This window comes from Gymnogyps californianus, chromosome 14, assembly GCF_018139145.2.
Source record: "Gymnogyps californianus isolate 813 chromosome 14, ASM1813914v2, whole genome shotgun sequence".
NCBI classification, from domain to species: domain Eukaryota; kingdom Metazoa; phylum Chordata; class Aves; order Accipitriformes; family Cathartidae; genus Gymnogyps; species Gymnogyps californianus.
The window spans coordinates 9,260,803-9,273,949 of NC_059484.1; the positions used below are offsets into that span (position 1 = coordinate 9,260,803).

Genomic DNA, 13,147 nt, shown 5'->3' on the forward strand with positions numbered 1-13,147 from the left:
CGGAGCAGGGAGGCCGGGCCGGCGCTGGCGGGGTGTTCCGCGTGGAAAGCAGCGTGGCGAGGCGGGAAGAGGCGGTTTAATGGAAGTTGCTGGTGGAAGCCTGGCGTCCCGTCTCCCTGCACGGCATCTCTTGCCGTCACAGCCCTTTCTAAAAAGGAGAAGCGTTAAAAGCCATCCAGGCTCTTTACCCACATGACAGACCTTGAAATGCCTCTCAGATTATTTACCTGTTGGCAATCTCTCCTGAAATCCACACCTTCCCCAATCCTTTTGCCCCATGCCTGCTGCTGACAGTTCATCAAAGTCTTTTTTGCATGCTCAAAACATGCACAAAAACTAAAACTGCTCTCAAGCACATACCAAGCCCATCCCCATTAGAAATCATTCCTCACACACAGGTCTACAAAGACGCCTGGAAGTTCAGGTCTTCGGGGTCCAGGAGAGCATCCTTTTTCTCCTTGCCCTCCTCCTGCTGCACGTGGTACCACCGTTCAGCAAACTGCACTGCATCGTGGATGCTGTGGAAAGCCAGCTGACCACCACTGTCTGTCTCGCCAGCCCAGCCTCCCTCCCGGAGCCGGTGGCGGATGGAAGGGTTGCAGTTGGCCAGGAGCACCTGGATGCCAATTTCCTCGTAGTCATGCTGTATCTCTTTTAGCACAGAGAGACCCACAGTATCTATGAACTGCATTGCCCCACAATCAAGGATTAAGGTGTGCATATCTATGGAGGGAGGACAGGCATCTGCTGGAGGCTCCTCAGTCCTTTTCTTGGCAGGTTTCAGGCAGTCAAACCTGGTGCTGAAAAAGCTCTTGCTGTTGCCTGTGTCTGCATTTGCCTGGGCCTCCACCCTTTGGTGCTTAGCAGCCAGCAGGATAGGATTTACCCCAGTTTTCTGGTAGAGAACAGTCTTGAAATAGTCCTTGTTGGCATAGTAGAGGGATGACTCGAAGCGGAAGATTTTGATGTTGGCAATACTGCTGAGCTGCTTGTAAGTGGACTGGTCCTCGTAGATTTCCGTGTTGCTGACCTTGCCCAGGAGCGTGGCCCTGGGTCTCTGCGTGCGGAAGATGATGCAGAGCAGAGCGAAGCAGACGCCAACGAGGAGCCCAATCTCTGTGGTGATCAGCGTGGAGGACAGCATGGTTGTCCACCACACCACCGTGTCCAGCTTGCTGAGCTGCCACATGCGAGGGGTGTCATGGAACTTCCTCAGGCCCCCCGCAGGTTGACAATGGTGACCACCCCCAGGATGGAGGTCTGCAGTGAGTAGAAGAGTGGGGCAATCCACAGCAGCACTAGCAGCAGCACCAGGGAGGTGACCAGGCCGGAGACCTGGGTCTGGGTCCCTGTGGACTCCTTCAGCAGAGTCTTGGTCAGGGCTGCAGAGCTCGCAAAGCAGTAGAAGAAAGAAGGGATCAGGTTGCACATGCCAATGGCAATCATCTCTTGGTTGGCACGGACAGCGTAGCCATGCTTTTTGCCAAAGATTTCCGCCAGGGAGACGGTCATGGCAAAGCCAATAACAGCAATGGGCAGAGCATCAACTGCCAGGCTGGAAAACAGGTTTATATCTGGTAGAGTGGGTTTCCTGAAACCAGTGGGGATATCCCCACAAACAGCAGACTTGTATCGCTCTTCAAAGTTAAAGTAGTAAGATATTACTGTGGCTACAATGACCACCAGCAGCTCTATGGGGAATGGGGCCTTCATCTTCTCCTTATACCAGTCATTGATCTCCTTGACAGGCACTATGATGGCCAAAGCAACCAGGCTGGTGACCAGGTCACAGATGTTGGTGTTCTGGATGTATCTGAAAAGGTCAACCCACGTCAGGATGAAGGACCCCACCCCTTCGTGACGAGGTATTTTCAGTCCCAGGAGATACTTCATCTGGGAGGTGATAATGGTGAGGCTGGAGCCGGTCACAAAGCCACTGAGGAGAGGTTCTGACAGGTAGACAGCCACAAAGCCCAGCTGTAAAAACCCCAGCAGGATCTGAAAAGCAAGCCAGCCATACCTTTAGCATCAATGAGAAGGGCTGGGAGAGGTGGCTGGCAATTTATGTCAGTTTGCTTCCACTTTAGCAGCTCTGGCTATTCTGTCTGCTGAGCATTCAGTGTGAGGCAGAGGACTTTTTCTTCAGCAGTTAATCTGGGGCATGGAAAACTAAAAAGACCTACCTATCAGACTCATCTGTGGCTAGAGATGCCATACAAAGAAGCCTACAAGGTCCCTGCCGATGTCTCCTTACAAGCAATAAGAGTGCATAGCTAAAACTGAAATTCCAGGCAGCAGCCACATCAAAGCAGCTGTATCACTTGGTGGCATAAAACCACTGCAATGCACTGCATTTTAGTTGTCCCGGTGAAAGAGCCTGAAGTTGTTCAGTGACAGCTAGGCCCAGGCAGTGGGGACATTGCCAGGGAGCATGGCCTTAGAAGGAACCCCTGCTGATGGCAGGGTCCTTGAGGACTGTTCTTGCCAGCCCCAAACCTGCTCTAACCTGCACCAGGAGCCAGCTCAGCTCCAGGACTGGGCTGCTGGGAAGGTGGTTCACAGTTCCCTCTCCTCCCTTGCTGTGTCTGATCCTAAAGGATGTTTCAGACACATCCAAGGACCTGGCCTATCACATGGAGGGAAGAAAACCCCACATTCAGCCGCGTTTGGGGGTTTCTAAATCACTGTATTTGATTCAAGGGTGTCGGGGTCTACTCATGTCAGGAAAGGTTTCTCGTGACTTGTAAGTCTGAACCAAGACTGGAGCTTAGAGATCTTTAGCTCAGAGAAGTTCATAGCAGGGAAAGGACGGAGAGGAAACAGCACAACAGCGAACATTTGTACCTGGTAAAGACCAACCAGAAAGCTTAAGGAAAGGGCCACAGTGATGGCGTAGCAGCTCCTGTCACAGGCACCTGTCCCGTTACTCAAGGAGGTGGAGTTGCCCACCAGTGAAGAGCCACCGTTGTCGTTGCTGTACCCTGCTAGCTGGAGGTGCCGGTTCACAGACTGCCCGATCATCAGACACAGGATGCCGAAGGAGCCCACAAAGTTATGGCGTGACGTGGCCATAGCAACGTAGATGATATTGCAGAAGAAGTTGGTGTAGATTCCATAGATGGGATCCTGGTTGGCTAAGAGGGAGTAGGAGATGGACTGAGGGATGGCAACTATCCCCACCAGGAGCCCAGATATGACATCCCCAAGCAACTGTGTCTTGACGTTGTAACGGGGAAGCCAGTCCAGCACTGGGAACAACCGACAGAAGAAGGTGATGATGGTTTGATGATTGCATGTGCAGACTTCTCTGGCTTTCTGTAGGATGAGGTCCTTGGTGCTGAAGTCTGCAGGCTCATACTCCTCCAATCTGACATGTACAAAATGGGCAGGGCTCTCTTCTGGTGGTAGGGAGCTCTGTACATCTTTGCTCTGTCCTGACTTCGGGCTCGACGTGTCCTCCATTGCACCAGGAGAGCTAAGGCAGGAGAGCAGGTAGCCGTGAGGTGTTGCAGTCATGTACATCATGTGCTTTGCTTAGCTCCAGGGCTCATGCAGATTGTGTGGATAAACAAATAAAGGAAAATAACCTCAGACAAATCAAACAGAAAAGCACCTTCCCGCGGTGCCAGCTGATTTGTTTGTTTTCACTTATGGACCTGATTAACCACAACCCTGAGACCATGGTTTAAATTGCATTCAACCTGGCACAAATGCCCACATCAGGGACAGAGCTACAGAGACCCCTGTGCTCCTTCCTAACATACGTCTTGTTTTGAAATAGGACAGCAGAATGGGTTAAGATCAGACAATACTATTTCACTGAAACTAAAACTTCTTCAGGAACCCTGTGTTTCTTAATGACACTTCCACTTAAGCAAAAGCTATTTTGAAAATGTTGAGATATTCCAAGTGATGCTTTAGGAATGTAACACGTGGGTAAGGGAGATAATTTGCAAAATAATTTTTCCTTTAACATTTCAAAATTTTAAATTACATTCCTGGCTTGCATCAAACAGGCCCATCACAGGGGCTCCTATCTGCAGAATGAAAGCATCCTACTTTTTCAGTCTGGTTAAGTAACATACACACTTTGCAGAGCTACTCCAAGTTTTTCAGTCAAAATGCAGCTGCAACAAAACATACCTTTTTGTCAAAACTGAATAATACACACAGAGAAAAATTCTCCTGAGAGGAGACCTAGAGTGGCTGCAGTTCGGAAATTGAACTGGGATGATGAGAAATCCCATTCCCCTGCCCTATGGGTTCGTTTCACACCACTAGTCCCAACCCAAATCTTACCGCTGGCTGCAAGGAGATACACTGGGTGTTTTCTCACTACCTGGAGCTTCTCCCCTGTGGACAGACCTGTCTCCTCACCTCGCAGCACACACTGAACAGAGAAAGCACGAGGCTAACAACTGCAAACCTGTTTCCTTTGCCTTCCTTCTGGACCATGTGCTGCTTCCCTTGAGAAGAGATCTGAGTTACTGAGCCAAGCGATCGGCCCTTTTATCTTGCTCCAGCTGATGAAGACGGTGCAGCCGGCCAAACAGGCTGTATTTTGAAAACAGAACTCATTCTGGGAGAGTATTTTTGATGAAAACTTGTTCTGGCCATTAAGAATGATTGAAGGGGTTTAGAGAAGTGCTCCTGCCAGATAACAGTATTGCTGGTATTTGGAGAGGTGTTTGCTAAACAAGGGGAACGATGCAAAGAAATCTTCCTGCATGTGCTATTGCTCTGCCCTTCCCTGAACTGAGAGAGCATCGTTGCCCAAGTCCTGCCAGGCTTCTCTGCTCAGGTTTTCATCTAAGCTGGACAAGCTTTTGTTCCAAAAACCCATGAAAAAGCAAAACTTGTTCCAGAATGACTTTTCTTTCCTGGTAGCTTTTCCACCAGCGTGCTGCCACCAGCCCCCCGCACCCTGCTCAGCCGCCCGCCCAGCTGCTCCCCACACGTCTCCACCTCTGCTCGGCTGCACTGCGCTCACTCGCGTCCACAGAGCCAGCGACACCGGGCTTCACAGAGGCTTTGTACCCACAGGTCTGTACTGACAGCAAAGGTGTGATGATACAGGTTATTTCTGGATAGCTAGAAGAACTCAATGTGTGTCAAATCTGCACAATCCACATTTTGCACGTGCCTTTTAGAGACCATAGCACAAATAACAAGGGATTTTGCTTCGCAGAAGTAAGCACAATTCGGTGAAGTGCAGCGTTGCATTTCTTTTGTAGGTAAAGGTGAACAATTGCATTAGTGGGCAGGAAAAAGGTAGTGTTTCATCATCCTGAGTTGAAACAGCAGCCTCATAAATACCAGCTGTAACCGTTCTGCCCTTGTGATCCATGCCAACAACCTACATCAGACCTCTCAGCACACACTCCCACCTGCCAGTCTCACCTCATTCTCCACTCTTTCTTTTCCATCTCTTTTCCATTGACCTAGTCTCTAAGATTTTGCTGGATGTGCCATTGCCCCGTGGAGCAGGACAAACGCCTGGCAGTCAGGCACCTTGGCCCCTGCCTCTGCTCCTGGCACTGACTGCATTCCGGGCTTGGGAAGGGGGCTGAGAGCCCACAGCATTTGGAGAGATGGTGTGGGGTATGGAGAGATGACATTTTCACAAGCCTTTGATTTAGATGCTGGGGAGACACCCTGAGGGAAGAGAAGGAGAAGATCAGCATCCTGCACTACATTTATCTCATCAGTGGAAGTCTGTATCTCAGTAATTAGAAGTAAATAAATAAGAAACATCAGTGCTCTCTGGCAGCAGGAAAAAATGAAAGCACATGGCAGGGGAGACAGCTGCTCAATGTATTTATCTATTTATATGAATTCTTTATTCTCTGCCATTCCCCCACAGCTCATGTATTTTCAGGTACATTTGTTAATAGCTCCCCTTTCCCTTCCCCTTCTTTCAGTAATGGACTGTATCTTTCCTTAGCCTTGTTATTCCTCCTGTCCTTAAAAGATGATCCCTTCATATGCTTTACAATCCTTCCTAGTTATAGCTCATTTTGTGTCTTGGCCTGATGTTGTCTCTACTCACTCACTTTCCTTTTCCATCTTCTTCCTTAGCAAATGATCCAAATTTCCATTTTCTGTACAATTCCTTCATCTTGAAGTTCAGTCACTGAAGAACTGGTGAGTCAGTCATTGAAGAGCTGGCCACGTCGGTCTTTTAGTTGGCTTGTTTGCTGGGATGAAACACATTGGAGCACAATCCATCTTTGGGTTTTGATCTTATTCAGGAAACATTCATTTCCACTTCTGGATCTCTGATCTGTCCACCATGAAAATGGGATAAAGCACTGTTTCCATTTGTGACAGTATCTAGGCTACCTTTAACCTCCGCCCTGCCTTCACTGCCTGCTGCTGCTTTTCCTTCCAACTTCCATCTTCACTTATATATTCTGGAACTCTTTTGGTTGTTATGATTTCCTTTACCACCTGATACAGCTTGGTAAGCCTTGATATAGCCATGCTCTTCCACCTCTCCCAGGCACAGGTTTTGGTGAGCAGTTCTTTTTTCCATTCCTTCTGTCTCCGTGCCTCCCCTGCCATCCTTTGTAAATGTGACTATCAATTAAGTCTGAAGCCTTCCCTACAAATTTTTTCTCCCCTTTCTTACGTGCAAATTCCCAGTTGCTTTTGTGTACTCAACATAATAATATTCCATACTTTCCGTGCAATTACGTTCTTGAGCTCCTTGTCCCAGCTGGCTTCCCTGTGCGTTCGGTTCTCCTCGCTGACCTCTTCGAAATGGTGAGCCTTCATGCTACGGCAGCTTTTGCGTGGTCCTCTCTGTGCTGGAAATTCAGTCTGTAGACACTGAGGAGACGCCATTTTATGTTTTCCATCCTGGCAGAGAGGATGTAAGAACATACTTGGTGACACTGAACACTGTGTACGTCTCTGAAATCACTTCTACTGTATGACGCGAGGCAAGGGCAGAAACTGCAAACATTTCACATTTGCTCTAGAAAATGTATAGCAGACAGCTTAAAAAAAGAAACCCACAATGGAACTTCATGTGACCTTCAGCTGGCTAAGGCTGCACTGCCTTCCAAATGCAAGGTCACTACAGCTAACTGCTGAAACTGTTTGTTTTCAAATGCATCTTCAAGGGTTGTTCTTTATTGCCACTATAAACTCACTTAACTGTTTAGCTCCATTCTGGGCAAGGCTGGGTTGGACAGATGGTATTAGCTTGAACAATTCAAGTGTAGACAGGACATTGCCTGCCAGTAACATGGCACCCTCTGTTTTTAAAACAAGCAGAAAGCATGAAATCCGAATTTTTCATTTATGGCATGGTATGTGAGCAATGTAACATCCATCTACGCAACAGACATTGCAGCCAGCTAGAAACAGAGCAGTGGAAACCCAGGCTCCAGGTACAAGGAAAATGCAGTGGTGGGCTATTCTGGTTTTCTATCCTAAAGTAGAAAAAAATAATGAAATTGTCTGTGTCCGTGATTGTTACCCAGGCATTTTGCAATGAGTAAGTGTAGCGAATTCAAGTCTCTGCTGCTGTGTCAATGCATTGCTTGTGTTTAACAGGACGAGCTGGCATCTCCAATTTTCTTTGGAACAGAGCTAACTGCGCTGCACAAGGATTTTTGATTTCCTTTAAGGCTTGTAAATACACTTATGACTATTTGGCTCCTGGAAGCCTTTCAAGTAGCATCCCACACGTCTTGGCTCCATAAATGGACCAGCCTGGCTTAGTACATGGCTGCACCCCATTGCTCTGCAGTTACTTAGATCACGTGCAACTTTATTAAAAAAAAAGGCAAGTGAGCCAGGTAATGGTACCAGGTATCTAAGAGAGATGCTCTTCCTTCCCTTCAGATTTGGGACTTGACAGTCTTTTCGGATGGCTGCTGGTTCAGTTCCACTTGGAAATGAATTTTCAAAATGTAGACATCTGCAAAACATCACCATTTTTTAAGGGAAAAACAAGGAAAAGGAGACAAGCTCAGAACTGGTCCCACTCCTGAGATACGGCAAAATGCAACAAAAGCGCCTGAGGACAAAAAAGCTGAACAGAACCTCTCTGATGGTTTATTTTGCAGGGCAGTTTATGCTAACATGCAGGGGTCACAGCAGAGCATGCAAGGCAAAGATAAACTTCTCTCCAGACATAAACATTGTGAGGCCAAAAGTGTCACTCACCCTGTGACTGCACATGGTAATGCAGTCATGCCACTCTGAAGTTTGAAAGGGATCAAGGAACCTACAAATAAATAATGATAAAGAACATCTATTTAACCTACTGCTCGCTCCCAGCAATGAGCCATGAAGACAGACATGCAAGGACTGGTTTTTAGTGCATTTTGAAAGATGCGAGATGGAGCATATGTCCTTGAAAAGAGACTCAGTGCAGGGGTAGCAGATCTAAAAGGACGTGGAAGAGCATCTTTGGCCGCAGAGGTCATATACCTCACATCAACTGTCCAGCTATCAAGGACACCGCATACCAGGTCCACCCTGCTAACGCCCTGCTACAACTCCTTCCCCCAGCACTGATGTCCACTCCTAGAAGATGGAAAAAAAGAGCACTTCCAAATACATCAGCTAGAGGATTCAGGGAGCATTCCCAGTTTATATAAGGAGGGTGAAAATGATTCCTTGCCAACTTTGTGGCGCTCTGTTGCTGTCTTCATGTTTTTCTCTGCATGACAAATGTCCAGTGCTTATGACCCTTTTCCAAATTATCAAGCTAATAATTGAAAATGCTATAATGGCTCTGTAAACAGATTAAATTGATTACAGATGGATACAGTGGAATAAAAACGGGGAGACACATTTCTGTTTCATACTGAATTGGCATTCAGCCCAGGCTACTTGGCATCATTTCAGGCTTGACCTGTGTGTGTTGCCTACAAGCCCTTCACAGCACTGAGGCCGTGCTGGTGGGATGCTGCTTGCCCCTGTAGCTGTTGGCTGGCTCACAGGGCCACCCTATTTGCAGTTGACACAACTTGCCCCCCACCGCAGCACAGCAGGCTCTGTGTCGGGCAGAGCTCTGCAGCTGGCTCCCGAGCTCTCCCAGCAGCCATCCCACACCAGCTCATCGTGCACCGAGGCACTGGAGAGGGATCCTACGGACGTCACATCTCGATGCCACAGAACGGAAAGATGCTCCAGCAGATGGGTAAGAAGCCCAGAACCTGCAGCAGATCTTGAACTACCTGCCATATGACAAGATTGGATCTGCTGTTAGATTTTAAACAGAAGCGGCTTTTTCACACAACAGAAACGGTGGGACGGACTGCAACAGGGTGTGGGGGGAGTCAACAGGTTCAAAAAAAGGGGTTAGGAAGCTTCACGGAGAAGTGCTGCAAAAGCTCTAACAAAGGTCTAAGCGCTCAGGAAGTTTCTAGCCTGCTGCTTACCGGGTGCTGCGAGGGCTCTGCATGGGCTGGATCCCTGGTACGCCTTTCCCAAGCAGCCTCCACCAGGCTGTGACCCAGGAGACAGGGCTGGGGGGGGTCTCATCTAGTACAGGAGCATGTATGGCGGGAATTAGTTGTCCGCAGGTAAGGTAGAGCCTTAAGTAGTACGGGTAAAGGGTGCTGCTGATTGAAGCTTGTTATCTCAGGTCTGTATCGGCAGGAATCAGAGTCACTCTGCTGAAGGCAATGGCTGTCCTATGCTTTTCAAGACAGCAGAAAGCTCCTGCTGGCGTTCTCCGTAATTGAGTGCTCCTACCACTCTGTTGGCACCAACACAAAAATTACAGCATGTGCACTGAGGTCTCCTAAGGTAAAAGGCATCCTCAGGTAAAAGCTGAGCCATGCTGGATCAAGAAAATCTTTTGTGTAACTCAAGGACATGTATGCAGAGATAACACTCCCAGTAACTGCACAGAACTGCACCCAGAGCTGCTCTAATTTTTGCTCTGACTCTTACTGGCCATGACCTGACCAAGACATACAACCTGTTATGTCAAATAACACTGAAATACATTGCAGCAATTTTGTAAGGCTGAATATGTAATACCATGTGCTATAACTACACATATTGTAAAGTACAAGTAGCACCAAACCTGACCAAATCTGTAATTTCTTGCACTTTAGGAATATGGACTTGGCCCACAGGAGGGTGCTGCTCACCGGCACATGGCACATCATCATCGTCACATTGCTTATTACTTGTTATTATTCATGAGACAAACTGCAGCCTGGTTGCACAGAGGACCAAAGTCAGAACGAGGTGAAAGCCTGCTGCTGGCCACGTACCGTCAGTCAATGCCCTGGTTTACGTTGGCAGGAAGCTTCCATGCGTGCCTACGTGCGTACCACACACAGTGCAGGAGAACAGTGCACACAGCTGTGTATACACTGCGCTTTACAATGGCGACTGGGCACAACTGTCAGGAGAAACACGACTGGGGACTCACTGCTCCAATACGTGTGGCTTTTCTTCTTAAAATTTACAGCTGCAGCATCTTCTAAGGTATCAAGCATATATCCAACAACAGAAAAAATATAAATACCATCTTTTAATGGTGATAAAGAAATCCCAAAGATTTTACCATATTTGATAGAAAATTCTTGTGCTAACAAATCTTCTACAATGACAATAAGGCACATCAGCATATAAAAATGACAATTGATACAGATCTAACAGACAGAGACAGCGTAAAGGAGAGTCAACAACATGCAGAGGCTATATCCCATAGCTGATAGTAGGACATAAGAAGACGACTGACAAAATACAACTTTCATCACAAACGTTTGGTCGGTGAGCACAGCACTCAATGAGAAGCTGATGGCAACACATCTCTCCTCACGCTGGGCGCAAGGCAAGGTCTGTGTCAGCAAACACCCATCCAGCACAGACTGATGCCACAGAGCAAGACGGCTCCCCCAGCACCCTGGATTCTGCCACTGAACCGGGGGAAATGTTATACCTTATTTTTACTGCACAGATAAGTCACAGTAAAAAGTAAGGCAATCTTTTATACATGCTTACAACTTTTCCACATTTTATTCAAATAAACTGTTTTGTAAACTGGTTAGGTCAGCCAACCGATGTGATCTATTCCATTCCTGAGGTCCTGTTTGGCTCAACTCATTCTCCAACTTGAAAAAGCTACTCCAGGCAAAATCTGCTTTTTTTTTTATTCTGCAAAACATTATGTCACAAATATCTAAAATTATTCTGAATTTAAAATAATTAAAAAATCATACCCCAGAACGTACCAAGGTACCAGAGATGATGGTCAGGGACTCAAGAGGCTGATGAACTCAAAGCATCATGTGCTTTCCAGAAAAAGTGAGGCTTTACCTCTCCTTAACCACGTTTCAGCTGCATTTTAAATATACATAAAATTTACTTCCTTAAGTCAAAAATTAGACATAAAAAACTTGGACCCAAGTCCAGCAAAATGTTTCGCTTCCTATCTTCCTGTGGAGTCCTGAGATCATCTGGGAGCCAGACTAAGAGCTAAGTGCTTTCAGAGCCGGGGAGAGCTGGAATTCAAATATTTCTGGCAGTAAATTTACTCAATGAAGATTTGATTCTCCATCCAATGCCGAAATACTTTGTGTATTTGCACATTAGAGAATAGCAATACGCCCTAGCTTATACAATCTCTAGAAAATAAAATAGAAAGGTACGAATTATACTATGAACTAAATATACACATTAAATATTTGCCCTTTTACCTAACCAAAGGCCTCACTTATAGCATTGTAATGATCTCAAAAGAAAAAGCAAGAATCAGAATTATTTCCACTTTAGGTGGAATTTTACTGAAATAGTGAAGGTCAGGTAGTTTTTCACATGAGCAGCTGATCCTACAAAGGCTTACAAACATGATAACCAAGTGCAAGTAATTCTTGGGACTTAACAAGGTAATTCACAGTGCAAAGTCTGCACTAAAAACATTGCTCCTTTCATCTATGCCAGCATAGTATAAGTGCAAAGCCCTTCTAGCGTGGACAGTTACATCAATATTGAAGTCTCAACAGTATCCTACACTGAGACTCCGCAAAGCAAAATAAGCTATAGATACAAAGCACGTTGTACGGCATGAGCAGCAGATGACTGCTATCTGCGTCACAGTTTCATTAGCTTAGCCATGTCAGTAAAAAAAAATTTTTAAAATGTAAATCACCTCAATCATTTAATCACTTTTCCAAAGCATGTGAAAAAAAAAACCACAACAGAAGATAATGCCCTGAAACAATTTGCCTGAAGAGTTTCACCTTCAACTCACAGGGTTTCCTCTTGTTCCGGTTTCTATGATCTCCTTCTAGACCAGCAGTCTCCTACGGCCCAGCCGTGCTCCTCACCGCGCTGGGAGCACAGGGAGGTTCATGTCAGTGCTGAGCCGGGGTGAGCCCTGCGCCTGCCTGTGTGCCCAGCCGCAGGGCCAGCATGGGTGTTCCTGCACCTTTTCTGGAATGGAGCCGCGGGTGATGTGACTTCAACCTGCTTAAAGGCTCTCTGCGCCAGCAGCGCCGGAGATGATAGCAGGTAGCTAAGCGTGGTGGGGAAGAGGGAGTTAGCACAGCCCTTGGGTGAAAGGTTCAGGGAACTGGACCCAAGGAGATGTGCAATGTTGCTGCTCTTCTCAAGGGAGGTTTGGCCACAGAAAGACTGGACCCCACCAGGTGAGACCTAGATCTAGGACCTGGCACAGGCAGAGTTCATAGTTGACCTCAGCACAAGGCTGTGGGAGGCAGCTGGGTATTGACCAGCTTAAAACCCTGGTGCGGCAGCCAGGATGCTTCCCTGCCTGCAATACCTCACCTCTGCTCTTCAGACCCACCAGCAGTGGACTTTAATGTCTCTTGGCACAAGCCAGCAGAAGCAAGTGGAGACCAAGGAATGGCTGTGTTTTACTCCAAGAGAGAGTACTTTTCTGTTCATCACCGCAGCCTGACGGGGAAGAAGCGCAGCAGTCATGGAAGCTCTGCTGTCCTGGCTGGGAGAGCCATGTGTGGACTTAGATTAAAATTAGATAAAAATAAATAAGTACGAAAACAGAAATCCCTTGTATATGTAGTTCAGGACAGTGACTCGTGCAGCAGCACTGAGCAGGAACTAGGTCCTGTGTTATTATTACACTCGTTATGGAGAAAGGCACATGGCTGCGTAACACAGTGTCGCAGCAGCCCCACAATAAAGA

The 13,147-nt window shown here is 47.1% G+C and overlaps 1 pseudogene; it reads right to left on the reverse strand.

Moving 5' to 3' along the window:
- Positions 1–400: 400 nt before the first annotated feature.
- LOC127022156 (sulfate transporter-like) lies at positions 401–6,777 on the reverse strand (annotated as a pseudogene).
- Between the last annotated feature and the right edge of the window lie 6,370 nt (positions 6,778–13,147).